The following is a 15,135-nucleotide window of genomic DNA, read 5'->3' as shown; positions in this document are numbered from 1 at the left end:
ATATATAATTCCTTTTCAAAAGTTACATTGTTTGCATAGCAGGGTCATTTTCCCTCTATTACAAACTCCCAAAGTCCAAAAAAATGAAAGGTCTGTTGTCTGCAACAAGACACATGCTCCATTAAAAATAAAGCTGACCCTCTCACAACACATAACCCATTATTGCATTTGTTATTTCCATCAGTCATCAAGAGTTTCTCTTATTTTTTTCTCTCGTTGACTTTAATTCAGTATAAGTAGAACTGAGCATTATGAACACTTCTGGAATCAAATGCCTCTCTTTTGTATGAATCCCTCTAAATCTATGGCTAAGCCCAGTGTTTAAGGTTTTCAAGTGGCTCCCTTCCAAGTGCAGGTTAACATTTGCTCTTCCCTGAAGTGAGACTCTGAGACATAAATCAAACAGCCTTGTGGGTAATCTCCAGCTGGTGAGGTTTAGCATGACTGCCTGACTCCAGATAAGCTGCTGTTCTCACCATGAGGACGAGGGAGCCCAAGACAGTCAGCTTTAACCTGGCTGTGTCTGCATTTAAACATCAATGATTCTCATAGACTAGCAGTAGCACCATTCTCTAGAACATGAATATGTATGCAAATTTTCTGGTCTCACCTGTGTTAGTCAGCTTTTGGTCACTGTCACAAGACAAATCAAAACAAAACACCCTGAGACTGTCATCTTAAAAGGAGGAAAGATTTTTTTTTTGGCTCACAGTTTCAAGGGTCAGTTGATATAGAAAAATGAGCACAGAAAAAAAAAGGAAACATGTAATTAAAGTAGCATGATTAGCCATTTTATATATATATGTTTATATATGTAACATCATATTGTACATCACACACATACATATATAGATGCTATTTCTCTAAATAATTTTAAATATTTTATTATTTCTATTTTTATGTGTATGAGTGTATTTCCTGCATGTATGTAAGTACACCCATGTTGTGCAATGCCCGCATGAGAGCACTGAATTCCCCTGGAACTGGAGTTACAGTTGTTAGCCACCATGTGGGTGCTGGGAATCGAACCTTCAGACAGAAAAGCCAATGCTCTTAACTACTAAGTCATCTCTCCAGCCCCTCATAAATAATTTATTTAAGGTTTGCAAATTCATTGCAATACAGTTTGACAGTATTTAGATCCCCTCCCTTCTTCATACCTCCCCCGACTGCCCCTGCCCAATTTTGTACTCTTTTATATATATAATATGGCCTATAGAGTCTGATTTGTGTCCCTAGATATCCTTCACTCATAAATAATTTTTAAATGCCTAGAATATATGGGGAGTTGGGGGTGTGCTACACCCTAGTGTGGGTGATTATGTTGTGATGTGTCAGATGATTGCACTCTTGCACTCTGATCTTTAATGTATATGTTAACCCTTGAAAGATAAATCTACAAATATTACATTTAAAGTAACAAATATGCTTCTATCCTCATATCCACCCTCATAGTCTAGGACCCAATATTACATGTAAATTAAAAAGAATTTTTATTTTGAGAAAGAGCTTGGGGATGCAGTAAAGAATTTAAGTTCTTCCATGTGGAGTAAATTTTTTCTCTTTATTCAAGGTAGTGAATCAACTTTAAAATGAGTTAGTAATCAACTCGGACTTAAAAAAAAAAAAAAGGCTATGCCCACAGGGAGAATTGTTCCAGCTCAGAAATCTCTTTCTCTTGTGATCTTCATCTGAATTGGGCATTCTTATCATGTGACACTTGTTTGCAAATTTTTAAATGATGACACTTGGATTTATACAATTGTGTTTCCTTTTTCCTAGCCACTAATGCCTTTTATAAAATATCTCACAGATGCATTTTATGGAAACACAAACACAAGTCAGTTGGCATAGTGACATGCACAGTACAGCAACTCAGATATTTCTGAATGAATAAATGGATACACAAAAGTAAAAAATAAAAATATTAGAGGCAATTATTTTGGTTGCAAAACAAAGCTGTATTTTAATTATAGTCTCTAGTATTTGAGTAACTTCAATATTTGTTTTATCATAAGCAGAACACTGCAACAATTATCAATTATAACTCAGTGACAGCCCATGTAACTTGACACTATTAATTCTAAAAATGTTTTTAAGTAAATCAATAGAGGTCCCTTTCTTTCACATCCCTCAAAAAACTCGGCACTAGCAGTCCTGAAGCTTTTTGCGTGAAGGAGAAATTAAATGCCCTGCTCTTACCCTCTGATAAAAAAATAAGCTATTGAACTGAAGGTTCCATTTTCTCCCGACTTCCTCCCTTCACTCACTTGTAGTCATTCACAAAGCAGATAGATGAGTTGAGCAAAATCCATGTTGTTTGCTGGTGTTCAGGCTGCTGGTTTCTGATAGACTTATATTATAGCTATGCATGATCCAAAGATGCCAGACCGTTTACATCTGTGACTTGGAACCTCAGAATGAGATTAAAAGTTTGGAAATCCCCCAATATCGCAATGAAATAGAAGCAGTATGGTATAGCTCTAGAAAGATCGAAAGTCATGATGCCAAGCTAAATGTGTCTTTCTAGCCTGCACATATACATTATAAATGCTGACTCCAACACATGGGTCAGGCTCTACTGCAGCAACCATTTTCTTTCCCTTCCGTTCACCACCAAATCCCAAGGTTTGTGCAATGTTCTGAAGGAACTCTTTTCATCAGGGCACACAGATACCTGAGAATGGACATTTGTATCTAGAAACCAACAAATTAGCCTGAAGAACATGCGCAGTGCAGTTGCTTTTATATATTCAGGATTTTAGTATCCAAATTTTTACAACCCTCACTAATTTTAGAATATTTTTATCACTCCAAAATGAAACCCCATACTCAAGAACAGCTCCCCGACTTTCCTACTCCCTAGCAACCATTAATCTTTCAGTCTCTATAAAATTACTATTCTAAACTGTGTATACTGGTACATCCTGTAATCCCAGCACTTAGGGGGTGGAGGCAGAAGGATCAGGAATTAAAAATCATCCTTGTCTACATGGTGAATTTGAGGCCAGCCTATATGAGATAATGTTTCAAAAAAAGGGGATGTGGGGATTAGACTATACTAGACATTTCATACGAATGGAATCGCACAACATGTGGTCTTCAGTGTCTGGTTTCTTTCACTGAGCACATATATCTTCAAGGCTCCTCCATAGTACAGCATGATTTGTGTTTCTTTACCTTTGATTGCCAGGCAATATCCCATTGCATATTTATACTATGTTTTGTTTATCTATTCATCAGGTGATAAACATTTGGAGTGTTTCAACTTTAGTTTATTTTTGAGACAAAAATCTCACACTGTAGCCCAGGCTGGCCTATAACTCACTATGTAGTTGAGGCTAGCCTCAAACTCTGTTGTTCCTCTTCCTTCAGCCTCCCAAGTGCCAGCATTACAAGTGTGTGCAATCATGTATGGATTTTTCAACTTTTGACTGTTATAGAGTATGCCGCTACTGAATTTTATGGTCAAATTTCTGTTGTAATTTTTAATGTATTTACTTCTTCTGGGCATATCCCTGGGACTAGAATTGCTGGGTTACATGGGTAACTGTTTATCAACTTAAGGAATTTCAGACTCCTCTAAAGTGGCTGTACTACTTTACAACTTTACATTCCCACCAGCAACATCTGTGATAAGTCACTTGTTAGGCAGAATTCACAGATATGTTTCTCCCATTCTATTGGCCTATCTTTTTCTCTTTCTTGATTATTTTCTTTTCTTCATTATTTATGTACCAAGCTCAATGTGAATGTAGAATTTTATTTTCAACCAAAAATTCTTCTGCTTTAGCTGGGCGTGGTGGCATACACCTTTAGTCCCAGCACTCCAGAGGTAGAGGCAGAGAGATCTCTGTGAAATCAGGCCATCCTGGTCTACACAGCGGATTCCAGACCAGCTGGGGCTACAGGGAGACCCCTGTCTCAAAACAAACAAAGAAAAACCAAACAACCAAAAAGTTCTTATGCTTGGAAAGCTGACAAAGCATGTATGCAAGAATTTCTCCCTTATTTATTTATTTTTTTATTATTCCAAAAAGAGGCAATTTTAACACATTTTTCCAGAAAGAATTTGAATACATATATATATATAGTGACATTTAAGGGGGGTATAGGAGTAAGAAATCAAAAACCAAAGAATTTGCCAACATGGTGTCAACTTTGATGGAATAATGAAGAATTCCATTAGTTCTGTTCTTTTTTGTTTTAAACCCTAATGCGTTTATTGGGCTTGCTAACAGAGCATAGGGTGGGGGTTTATTTACAAAAGAGTGGGCGCCCCCCTCATTTATGGCTGTACTGGAAAGTCCACACTCAAATATTAGATCCAGTGACTTCCCCACAGCTGCACAAAATGGCGAGAGAGGTGCCTCGTGGTGTTCTCAATTCTCAGCTTATATATCCTTAGCCCCTCCCCCACATGCAGCTGATTGAGTGGGAGGGGTAACTGACTCCATTGACTCCTTGAGGAGTGTGGGAAGGAGGTGTGACTATAGCTTGCCAGCATAGTGGTCAGAGGACACTTCCCGATAACACTCCTCTGCTTCCTCCAGCTCTTACATTCTTTCTGCCAACTTCTGCAAAAGTCCCTGTGCCTTGGAAGGGGTGGTAAGTGTGAGATGCTCTTCCTCCCACTGTGGCAAAGCACTGAACTTTCAGGTCTCTGCATCATCTGTTTTCCAGGATCATAAGACTTTTAATGAATCTAACAAGTTAAGGGTCTAGTGCTTATAAATCCTTACCAAAAGCAAACTATTAGCACAAGTTTTCATTAGAAGAAAACTTAATCCTTTCCTTGTTTTGAAAAAAAGATTTCCTTTATGTATCTTTCTATATATTACAATACAGTGATGCTTTAGAAGCACCTAGCCTTTGTAAACATTTATAAGATACTTGAAACAGAAAAGAAAATAAATGCTATAAATTGAATATATTTGTAATATCAAGTTAAGGAAGTCTTTTCTACCCATGATCATAATTAGAAAAATTATATAATTTATAATATTGATAGATGTGAATATCAAAATGTTTTTAAATTCCAAAACAGAAAAATACTTTTAAGAAAAGAATTAAACCAAATGAGATGTTTGGGAAAACAAGTTACATACGCCATGCCAGGGGGTAATAAAAACCATATAAAAGAATGGAAAAGGAAAGCTATCCTTTCTGGAGTAGCCTATACTGTGGGCGATGAGAATAGCCAAGAGCTAAGAAGAGGTTTTTACTGCTATTAGTACATCTTAAAATGAAAGTATGAGGGACTTGGGACGTGGTTCGGTGGGTAAGAGCACTTGCTGGGAAACAAGAGGCTGAGCGTTCAAATGCCCAGCACTCACATTTTAAAAAGGAAAAGGGCTTGGCATGACCACATGTGTTTTTAATCCCACTACTGCCGAAATAGAGATAGGCAGACCCGGGGAGCTCACTAGCCAGCTGGCCTAGCACAAATAGCAAGCTTCAAGTTCAGTAAGAGAGATCTTGTCTCAAAAAATGAGCTGTAGATGGGGCTGGAGAGATGGTTCAGCGGTTAAGAGTACTTACTCTTCTTGGAGAGGACCCCAGTCCAGTTCTCGAACCCACATGGCAGCTAACAAACATCCATAACTCCAGTTCTGATCTCTCTTCTGGCATCCTCAGGCATTGCAGGCACATGGTGCTCTTACATCCATGCAGGCCAAACATTCATACACCAAAAATAAAAATAAATCGATCAATAAAAAAGTAAGTTGCTGCTGAGCGTGATGGCGCACACTTGTAATTCCAGCACTCGGGAGGCAGAGGCAGGCGGATCTCTCTGAGTTCAAGGCCAGCGTGGTCTATATAGTGAGTTCCAGGACAGCTGGGGCTACAGGGAGACCCTGTCTCAAAAAGACAAAAAATAAAGTAAGGTGCAGACCAGTAGAGTAACCACTCGATATCTTACTCTGGCATGAACATGCACATGTTCAGGCATAGATACCCACACATACATGTGTGCATACAACACACATACAAACACACACACACACACACACACACACAAGATTTTTCTTTCAGTGGACTACCAAGGAAGAATAAAGAAGCCAGTAACCTCTGTGGGTGACCACATGTGCTATTTAAGAGGTTACAGACTAGAAAACAACCATTAAAGAACATCAAACAGTGTCGGTCATAAGTTGAAATATCAATATTTCTTTTGACCTTGCTGTTCCACACTAGGGATTTATCCCAAGTAGATCACCAGTCATACTGTTCTAGTTATTTTCCTGTTGCTGTGATAAATACCATGATCAAAAGTAACTTGGGGAAGAAAGGGTTTATTGCACTTTACATTTCCGGGTGAGAGTCCATCATCAAGGGAAGACAGGGCAGGAGCTCAGGGCAGAAACCTGGATGCAGGAGCTGAAGCAGAGACCACGGAGGAGTGCTGCTTACTAGATTACTCCTCTGGCCTGGAAATCCTGCCCGAGGGTGGCACCACCCATAATGGGCTGGTCCTTCCAACACAGCTCAACAATCAGGAAAATGCCCCACAAATATGCTCACAGGCCAATCAAATAAATTCGCCAATTGAAGTTCCCACTTTCTAAAGTGTCAAGTTGACAACTGAAGCCAACCACCACACACACACACACACACACACACACACACACACACACACACACAAGATGTTCATTGAAACATTGTCTATAAAAGTAATTCCTACCCAATGATTAGAGATGAGTTAAATAAATTATGATACATCAATATAATGGGATACTGCAAAAGCAATTAAATTGTGTATTCCTATATTCATAATCAGTTCATCAACATACTGACAGTTGGACAAGTTACAGATAAGTATGTATATTTCATTGTATTTACATACCGTCACTTGCAAACATTTCCATGAAGAGAAATGTTTAATGCTTCATTATCCGACTATGTAGCCAATAGCCTCATTTGATAATTTTATTTTAAATTAAGTTAATTACATTTAATTAATCTGAATTTAATCAAATCGAGTTAAAAATTCAGTTTCTGAGTTGCAATGGCCAAATTTCAATATTTCGTAGTCGCATGTGTCTCACAGCTACCATATTGTATAGCACAGACATGGATTAGGCCATCACCCCTAAAGTTCCTTTAGACAGCACTGGTCTAGAAAGATCACCTCCATCATGTCCCCCCGCTTGCCTCTGGCTGGTGGGAGTCAGAGTTCATTTCACTTCATTATTTTTTTCTAAATTCCTTGAATTCTTATGAGTATGCAATATATAAAATATTGAGAAGCTCTTTCTATCTGAAAAAAGCACCAGCAATCTCACCATGTAGAAATAAGCACTTCCAGGGCTGGAGAGATGGCTTAGCGGTTAAGAACACTGGTTGTTCTTGCAGAAGACCTGGGTTCAAATCCCAGTACCCATGTGGCAGCTAACAACTGTCCCTAACCCCAGTTCCAGGGGATCTGATAGCCTCCTCTGTCCTCCGCGGGCATTGCACGACACAGGTGCACTTACCTACATGCAGGCAGTGCACGCATACACATAAAATAAAAATAATAAAGCGAAGAAAAGAAATAAGCACTCCCAACAGAGCACTGCATCTCCTTGCAGTACTTACTCTAAACATCCATAGTTGCAAAGAATTACCATCATATATGACTTAATTTTGCTTGCACCATGTATGCTATAACCTAAAATTCTTCATAAACATAACATATAAAAGCTGTATACAATTCAATCATATTCACTTAAATTATTTCTGTTATCTTTCTTGAATATTCTACTAAAATATTTAAGAAATTTGCAGATCACTGGATTTAGGAACATCTAATTCATAAGTTGTTGATTTATAATTCTTTTGTTATCTGTACAGAAACATCTAATTCATCCCACTTTGAAGATGTTTTAGTGTCAAATCACTATTCCGAACACCTACATAACATACAATACCCTTAGAAATCAGTATTTTTGATAAAGGGTCTGGTTTCTGAGGCATCCGTTTTCACTGTTGAATGCAACAATGCATGGAAATGCTTAACATCTATCTTCTGTGAAGGCTTATCAAAATGTGTCACCTCTCTTTGATCTGTTAGCTATTGTTTAGATGGTCATACTTCATTAGGCTTTCTTGAACTACATTTTGATAAATATAAAATGGCTTAACATGAGAATCAAGGGGAAAAAATTGAGTTGAAAATACAATGATCTGAAACCCGTGAATGAGGAAAAGGTGTAACGAATCTATTTGATAGCTTGCTCTAAGGTTTCTTTTGCTGTATTTAGAATCCTGTTTAGAACAAAACTGAAAAGGGGCTTTGCTTTCTGTACCCACCTCTGGCTAGATAACTGGACTTATGTTCTGCAAGTAAGAATAGTTTCAAAACCACTTTAAGCTTAGCATGTCAAACCTCAAAGCCATCATCACAACCCTTGTTTCCCCCAAGCCTGGTCTTTCCTGACATCTCTGTCTATCCTGACAACAGCATCGCTGTCTTGGTTGTACAGCTCAGAAACTGGGAATTGCTGCTGGCAGTTCCATCTCTTGAACCACAGTACCAATTCTACCATCAAGTCATGCTGCTTTGTCTTACCAAGCTCTCAAGTTTGTCCTTCTATACCACCGTGCCCCTGGTCTAAGCTACTAGCTTCTCCAATCTGAATTGCTGCATGTGGGACAGGTATGGTGGTGCATGACTGTACTTCCAGAACTCAGGAGACACAGGCAGGAAGGTTGAGGAGTCAAGGCCAGTCTGACTACAAAGCAAACTACAAACCACCCTAGGCTACACAGTGGGAGCCTGTCTTCCCAAAATAAGTAAACAAAAATAAATATTATGCGCCTCTCCTCAAATTTGTCCCTACATTCTAAGAAGTAACATCTTAGGGTTTCCCAGCTTGAAATCATTCAATGGCATTTTCCTTAGACCATATGTTCTTGCACAGTATGGCCCCTAATTTATCTCTATTTATTTCACCCAACCTCCTTACCTAGTTTTTAACTTTTCAAACTTGCTATCCTTTCTCCTATGACAGGGATTAATCATTTGCACATGGGTCCCACTCCCTGTCTCTAATGCTTCTGACTACCCCTCCTTCAACTGTTAACAAATTTCAGTTGATTAAAATTCCTTTAGGAGGTCCTCTGTGCATTACTATGCCAACATTTTAATCCTGAACCTTGAACAAAAAGCCTGACTCTTAAATTCAGTTTTTATAAGAGTGGGCCTGAACTCAGAGGACACCCATTCCCCTAGATATCTCTTTGAACCCTCTGTCTCCTGGAACTTTGCTGTTGGAACTGTCTTTGGAATTCTGTTTCTAGAACTGTGTCCCTAAGTCAGGCCTTACCCATAATTTTTTTCAAAATGATTTCTCCAGCTTCAACTGGGGAAGTATAAGCTTGGTTCCACCCTAATCTTAACAGACCAGTTGGCCTTTCCATCCCTAGTTCTAGAATATCTCATTCACCCAAGGTCATTCATCCTTCCCAATCTGAATTGTGTGCAATGGAGATCAGTGCACCTGCTTTCAGTGCTTTGATATGTGAATTCCCAAGCATACCCACATTCATTATCTTTTGGGTGGAGTATCAAATTGAGGTTGCCAAGGAAATGAGATCGGTTGCCCAGGTCACAAGACACACGAGTACATGGTTTTGCTGGGGTTAATTAAAAATCATTAGTCCAGATTCTGTCCATTTCTAAAAGTCATTCCTACAGTCTTCTTCTATTTCATGAATTATGTTACACTTATGTACTACACTCTCTGCACTTAATGAGACTCTGATATTTTTTGGTTGTTTTTTGTTTTTCAGACCAGGTCTCACTATACAACCCAGACTGGCTTCACACTAGCAATCCTCCTGCTTCTGCCTCCCAGTACTTGGATATTTTTAGATATCTGTTTCCTCAACAATTGTAAGCATCACCAAGATGAGAAATATCTGGTTTTGTTCATGATTGTAGCTTTGTCAAGTAGCACAGTTCCAGGTAAATAGTAGGGGCACTATAAACATTGCTTAGCAAATGAATAGTGACCATGAGGGGATTCTCAGAAGGAAAGCACTAGACTGGGCCATAGGAGGTCCCTAGAGAAAAATATTCGTTCATGGGGAGAAAGCTACAGTTCTACTTCAGAATGAAATGCCTGAATTACATTCCCTTTACATTGATCAGTACGACCTCTATTTGGATGGAGCCCAGAGAACTGATTTGCCCAATGGGACCATTCTGGGTACTCAGTGGGATCCTCTAACATAGCTCAGAGAATGCCTGAGAGAGAGGTATCTGTGATAGGAAGGCTATCTCAAAGATGTCTCCTTCCAGGAAGAAGAAAGCCAGGTGAAGGCATAAAAAGAAGAATGGTTGGGTGGCCATGACAATTGGAGGTAGTGGCCTTCTAGAGGAGGCCAGTCCCTGCTGCCAGTAACAAAGAGCTCGTCTTCTAACTTTACTGTTAGCAGACCACCTCTGGAACAGGCAGTGATGTGTTGGAGCAAGCTTGTACTAGTTCATAAGAGCCTTCAGAGACATCATTAGTTCGCTAAATTTCCTCCTTATTGTTAAATCCAGACATTATTACAAATTAACTTGTAATACAAACACAACCTTGCAACCAGATAAATTAGATTTAAACACATCTAACAAATACTCAAAACTCATCACTTCCTAATTATAGTATTAAATATTCTACCTATCTGTGATCTGGAGGCTCATTATACTTCTTATAGTTGTATAGTTAAGTAAAATGCCATATGTGCTACTAGTAATCTCTTTTCAACCCCCAAATTCAGGAGTGTCATTTGGGTAGCTCAAAATTAGCTGTTCATCTCATGGGCATCAATAAATGTAGAATTTAGGGTCAGGGGAGCTTTTAGCTACTGGTTTGTTTGAATTTTGTGCTTTGAATGTTTCGTATTTTAATTTCTGAAAGTCTACTGTTAAACAGTTGCCACCATACCAAGGGAGGACCAATGTAATTTCAGCAGTTTTTGTACTTAATTTTTGAAATTACCCAGCAATATTACAAAGTCATCAGACTGAAGTCAAACTGTGAGCCAGTCTTTCGCTTGTAAACTGTTTTCATCCTAAACTACGCTTCATAGAAAGGTATTGAATGGGAGTCGTTAATGCCAAAAGGAGAATGTGTATTCTCCTGTCCACATCACATATGGCTATTTCTGGGGGCATCTAAGATAGGGTTTGTAATAATTTAACCATATACCAGACATTTGGATAATTCAATAAAGGAAGTCATAAGTGGTTGTGGCTGGAGAGATGGATTGTTCAGCGGTTAAGAGCACTGTCTGTTTTCATAGAGGACCGGGGTTCAATTCCCAACACCCACATGGTCCAAGGGAATCTGTTGTCCTCTTCGGACCTCAACAGGCATTGCACAACATGGCCAGGGAATATACTCATACACACTAAAAATATAAAAATAATAATTTTTTTTTTTTTTTTTTTTTGGTCTTTTTGAGACAGGGTCTCCCTGTAGCCCCAGCCGGCCTGGATTTGCTATGTATACCAGGCTGGCCTTGAACTCACAGAGATCCGCCTGCCTCTGCCTCCCGAGTGCTGGGATTAAAGGCGTGAGCCACCATGCCTGGCAATAAAATATTTTTTAAAAAGAGGTGAGAAGTGAAATAATTACAGTCTTTGACTATAGAATGATTTGAGATTTTTATATGAAACTGGGTAGCAGGTTTCATATCTAAATGTGCCACACATTGAATGTGTCACCTCAGGAAAATGTGAAACATTTGACTTCTAGCTTTGCAACAGATTTAAGCAGTCTCCCGGCAAAAATTTTAGTAAGGGAGAGAAAAGTTTCTGAGAAGGGAGGAAAGGAAGGAAAAGATGTGTAAACAAGTGGAAATCTGAGAACAAAAGAACAAATGACTCATCAATGCAGAAAAACAAGTAAAATGTAAGGACCTGATCAGTAAGTTCCTGGGGGTGAGCATTGTTTCAGATCGTTCTTTTGGTAAATTTAATAGCGCTTTATGCTCCTTAACTCCCTTCATATCCTCTGCAGACCTGTGCTGTGGATGCTGGCCATAGCTTACAGCAGGAGGCATCATTAACTTTCCTGGCCCGCTGAATAGACCCAATCAGAACTACTCTCCAGATGATTTTTTTCTCATTGAAATTGGAGGTCTGATAGATGACAACTCTGGTCTTCATGCATAATATGTTTTGATTAATGGGTATGAGGGATTTTGAAGACAGGTTCTTACTTTCAAACAGTAACACACACATAAAAAGGTGTATTTAAGCCAGGGCTTATTTAGAGGCCACTACTTACTCCATATGAAAACAGACACAGTGTCTCCTCCAGACTGTCAACTGTGAAGTGTTTTATATCCCAGAGGACAATGCAATATGGATCTTTATGTATTAGGGGTTGTAACTACCTTGAATATCCAGAATAATAAAGGAGATGCAAATAAAATTAAAAAGCAAATCTGAAAATCAAATAATATTCAGTTTTGAAATCCACATTTAGTGCCTTCAGCAAACATACATTTTGGTTTAGAGACTCACAAATTACCCATTTAGTTTTTCTTTTTCTTTTTTTTTTTTTTTTTTTTACCTTTTTGGTCTTTTTGAGAGAGAGTCTCCCTGTAGCCCCAGCTGGCCTGGAACTCACTGGGTAGAATGGGCTGGCCTTGAATTCACAGAGATCCACCTGCCTCTGCCTCCCAAATGGAGTACTGAGGTCAAAGGCATGCCCCACCATGCCAGACCTTCCTCTTAACTCCTAAAAGCACTTATAATTTTAGTGAGAAAAAAGAAAAATAGCAGCTAATATTACTTCACTGCTATTTTTCATGACAGTAATTTTATCAGCCATACATATACACACAAACTTAATTCTTAATTCTAGCATAACTAAATTTGTGGTTGAAATCGATTAACATGTGTAAATTTAAGATAAGTAAGATGATCAATGGTGAAAGAGAAAGTTAAATATAATTTAAAGTAGTATACTCCAGACTAAAAAATGAACATTGGCAAGCAACTTTCTTGTTATTTTTTTTATATTATTTCTCAGTTTATATCCAGAACTACATGATTTTTAAATACTAGTCTTTCTCTTGATAAAATAATTCTAAATCTAACTGTTCTTCTACTTTATGCTCAATAGACCTTAAAAAATTTATGCTAGAAATGTGAACAATCCCAGATACAGGGACGTCCCCACACTTGGTCTCATAGTGCTTCCATTTTAACAACCTGTGGGTCAACCAATCCCAGACACCAGTTCTCATTACATCAAGAATGTTTAAGTGTCTATAAATAGCCATTAGTAAAAAGAACGTAGAGAGATGCCGGTTTGCTTATAAATTCTTGCTGACTATGTCCAACAGCAATGTTGTTCATAACTGTTAGAATCCCAGAAGTCTTTTAGAGCTCTTTTCTGTTCTGGGTACCTCCTTTGAAGGGTCTCTGTGTACCTCTAGTCTTTTATTTCAGTGATAACTCAAAAGAACTTCTGACCCCCACACCTCATCCCTACAATCCTGAGACATGGACCACTTTAACCAAGAACTGTTTAATATAGGAAAAAAAGTATCTTGGCTGGTGAGAAGTATGTGAGTGTCAGGTGGCTATGGAGAATCGTTTTTCTCTTCTGAGTATACAAGTACTGATCAAACATTCTCTCTACATTTGCCTCAGTGGTGTTTGAAAACCATGTGCAATTAATCATTTCAGAGAATAGCTGTTGTCATTGTTTAATTAACTGAAGTATTCTCCTTTAATCTTCTGATTACCATGCTGAAAATTTTCCTTTATGCTGTTGTCATTTGATTAATTCTTTTACTCTATACCTTTCCTTTTGTGGGTCTTGGAAATGATGTTTTGGACATAGACTCTCTTTCCAGGAGGCTTTCCTTGACTTGATAAGCTCTTGTTGTATCAGTGAAGTTAAAGCTTCAGTTGTACTGGGCAAAGCTTGAAAATGAAATTCCTTTTTCCTAACTTACCTAAAAATGTTCCCCTTCCTACAGTCAAACAGAGGAGAAAGTTGTATTAACTGGAGAGAGAATTAATGGTGCCAAAGTAACTCAGCAGGAAAGGTTTCATTTGTTTCTGTTCGTTATTATTATTATTATTATTCATTCTTTCTTTATAAGGATGGTGCTTAATAAAACCCTCAGAAGGGAGGCCAGAATAACCAGCCTCTGTAATCAGGTCCTGTTGGCCCAGCATTTCACTAAATAAATGGAAATGCAAACTCGTTCCTTGTTCAGAAGCTGGAAGCAAATTTGCTAAGTGATTGATTTGATGCTAATTTTCTGCATGGACTGAGAAGTCCTTCAGGGTCTGTCCTGCGGGAGGAAAATAAACCCAGCCAAGTTGACTAAGCCCTATTTTAGGTTTTATTTTGAGTTCTGCAAGTTTGAAAACTTTCCTTTCCCAGTACAAAACCTGTATCTCCAAGGGATTGTCACTTATGATGTTCCAAAGAATGCAACTTGCTCAGAAAAGATGGCAGACGTCCCCTACATGCAAATCCCAAAGACTCAGTGTGGAATTTAAGATAGGATATTCATAACACATGCTGCCTCGTGCTTAAGCTGGCCTTTTCTCTTTACATCTGCGCTCAGTGCTAGAGAAGATCCACAGCAAGAGGCTTGACTGTATTTCTGCCCTAGGTATCTTCCTGTCACTGTAACATACTGGAGATAATCAACTTATATGGAGAAAAGGCTTATTTTGGCTCATGTTTTAGGTATTTCAGTCCGTGACTGGGCAGGCCTATTGCTTTTAGACATCTGCTGGGTAAAAGGTGGGGCAGCACATCTCACAGGAATGTGAGAGAGAGCAAATGCATCCACCCCATGGAAGAGGAGAGGCCCAGGACCCATGATCCCCTTTGAGCAGATACCCTCAATGATAAGAAGACTCCAACTAAGTATCCCTCACCCCTGGCTTTCCACCATCTCCCAACAGCACCAAGCTGGAAGTAAGATGTTAACAGCTGGGCCTCTGGGGGATAGTTAACTATTTAAACTGTAAGCATAAATATTTTTATTCTGAACGAAATAACATATCCATGAATCGAAGGCAGATAGGAGATTTTTCATTTCAATATGCAACTCATCAGATGATTATAGAATATAAAAATGTGTTGCAGAACCACAGTGACCGAAAGAGCACTTTAC

General features: G+C 38.6%; 1 protein-coding gene across 4 annotated transcripts in view; it reads left to right on the top strand.

The window, feature by feature from the left end:
* Plcb1 (phospholipase C beta 1) overlaps positions 1 to 15,135 on the top strand; it is an 803,221-nt gene that overhangs the window by 478,542 nt on the left and 309,544 nt on the right. The window lies entirely within an intron of this gene.

This window comes from Nannospalax galili, unplaced genomic scaffold (assembly GCF_000622305.1).
Source record: "Nannospalax galili isolate Female #2095 unplaced genomic scaffold, S.galili_v1.0 scaffold1477, whole genome shotgun sequence".
NCBI classification, from domain to species: domain Eukaryota; kingdom Metazoa; phylum Chordata; class Mammalia; order Rodentia; family Spalacidae; genus Nannospalax; species Nannospalax galili.
This window is presented reverse-complemented; position numbering and strand designations above follow the sequence as displayed.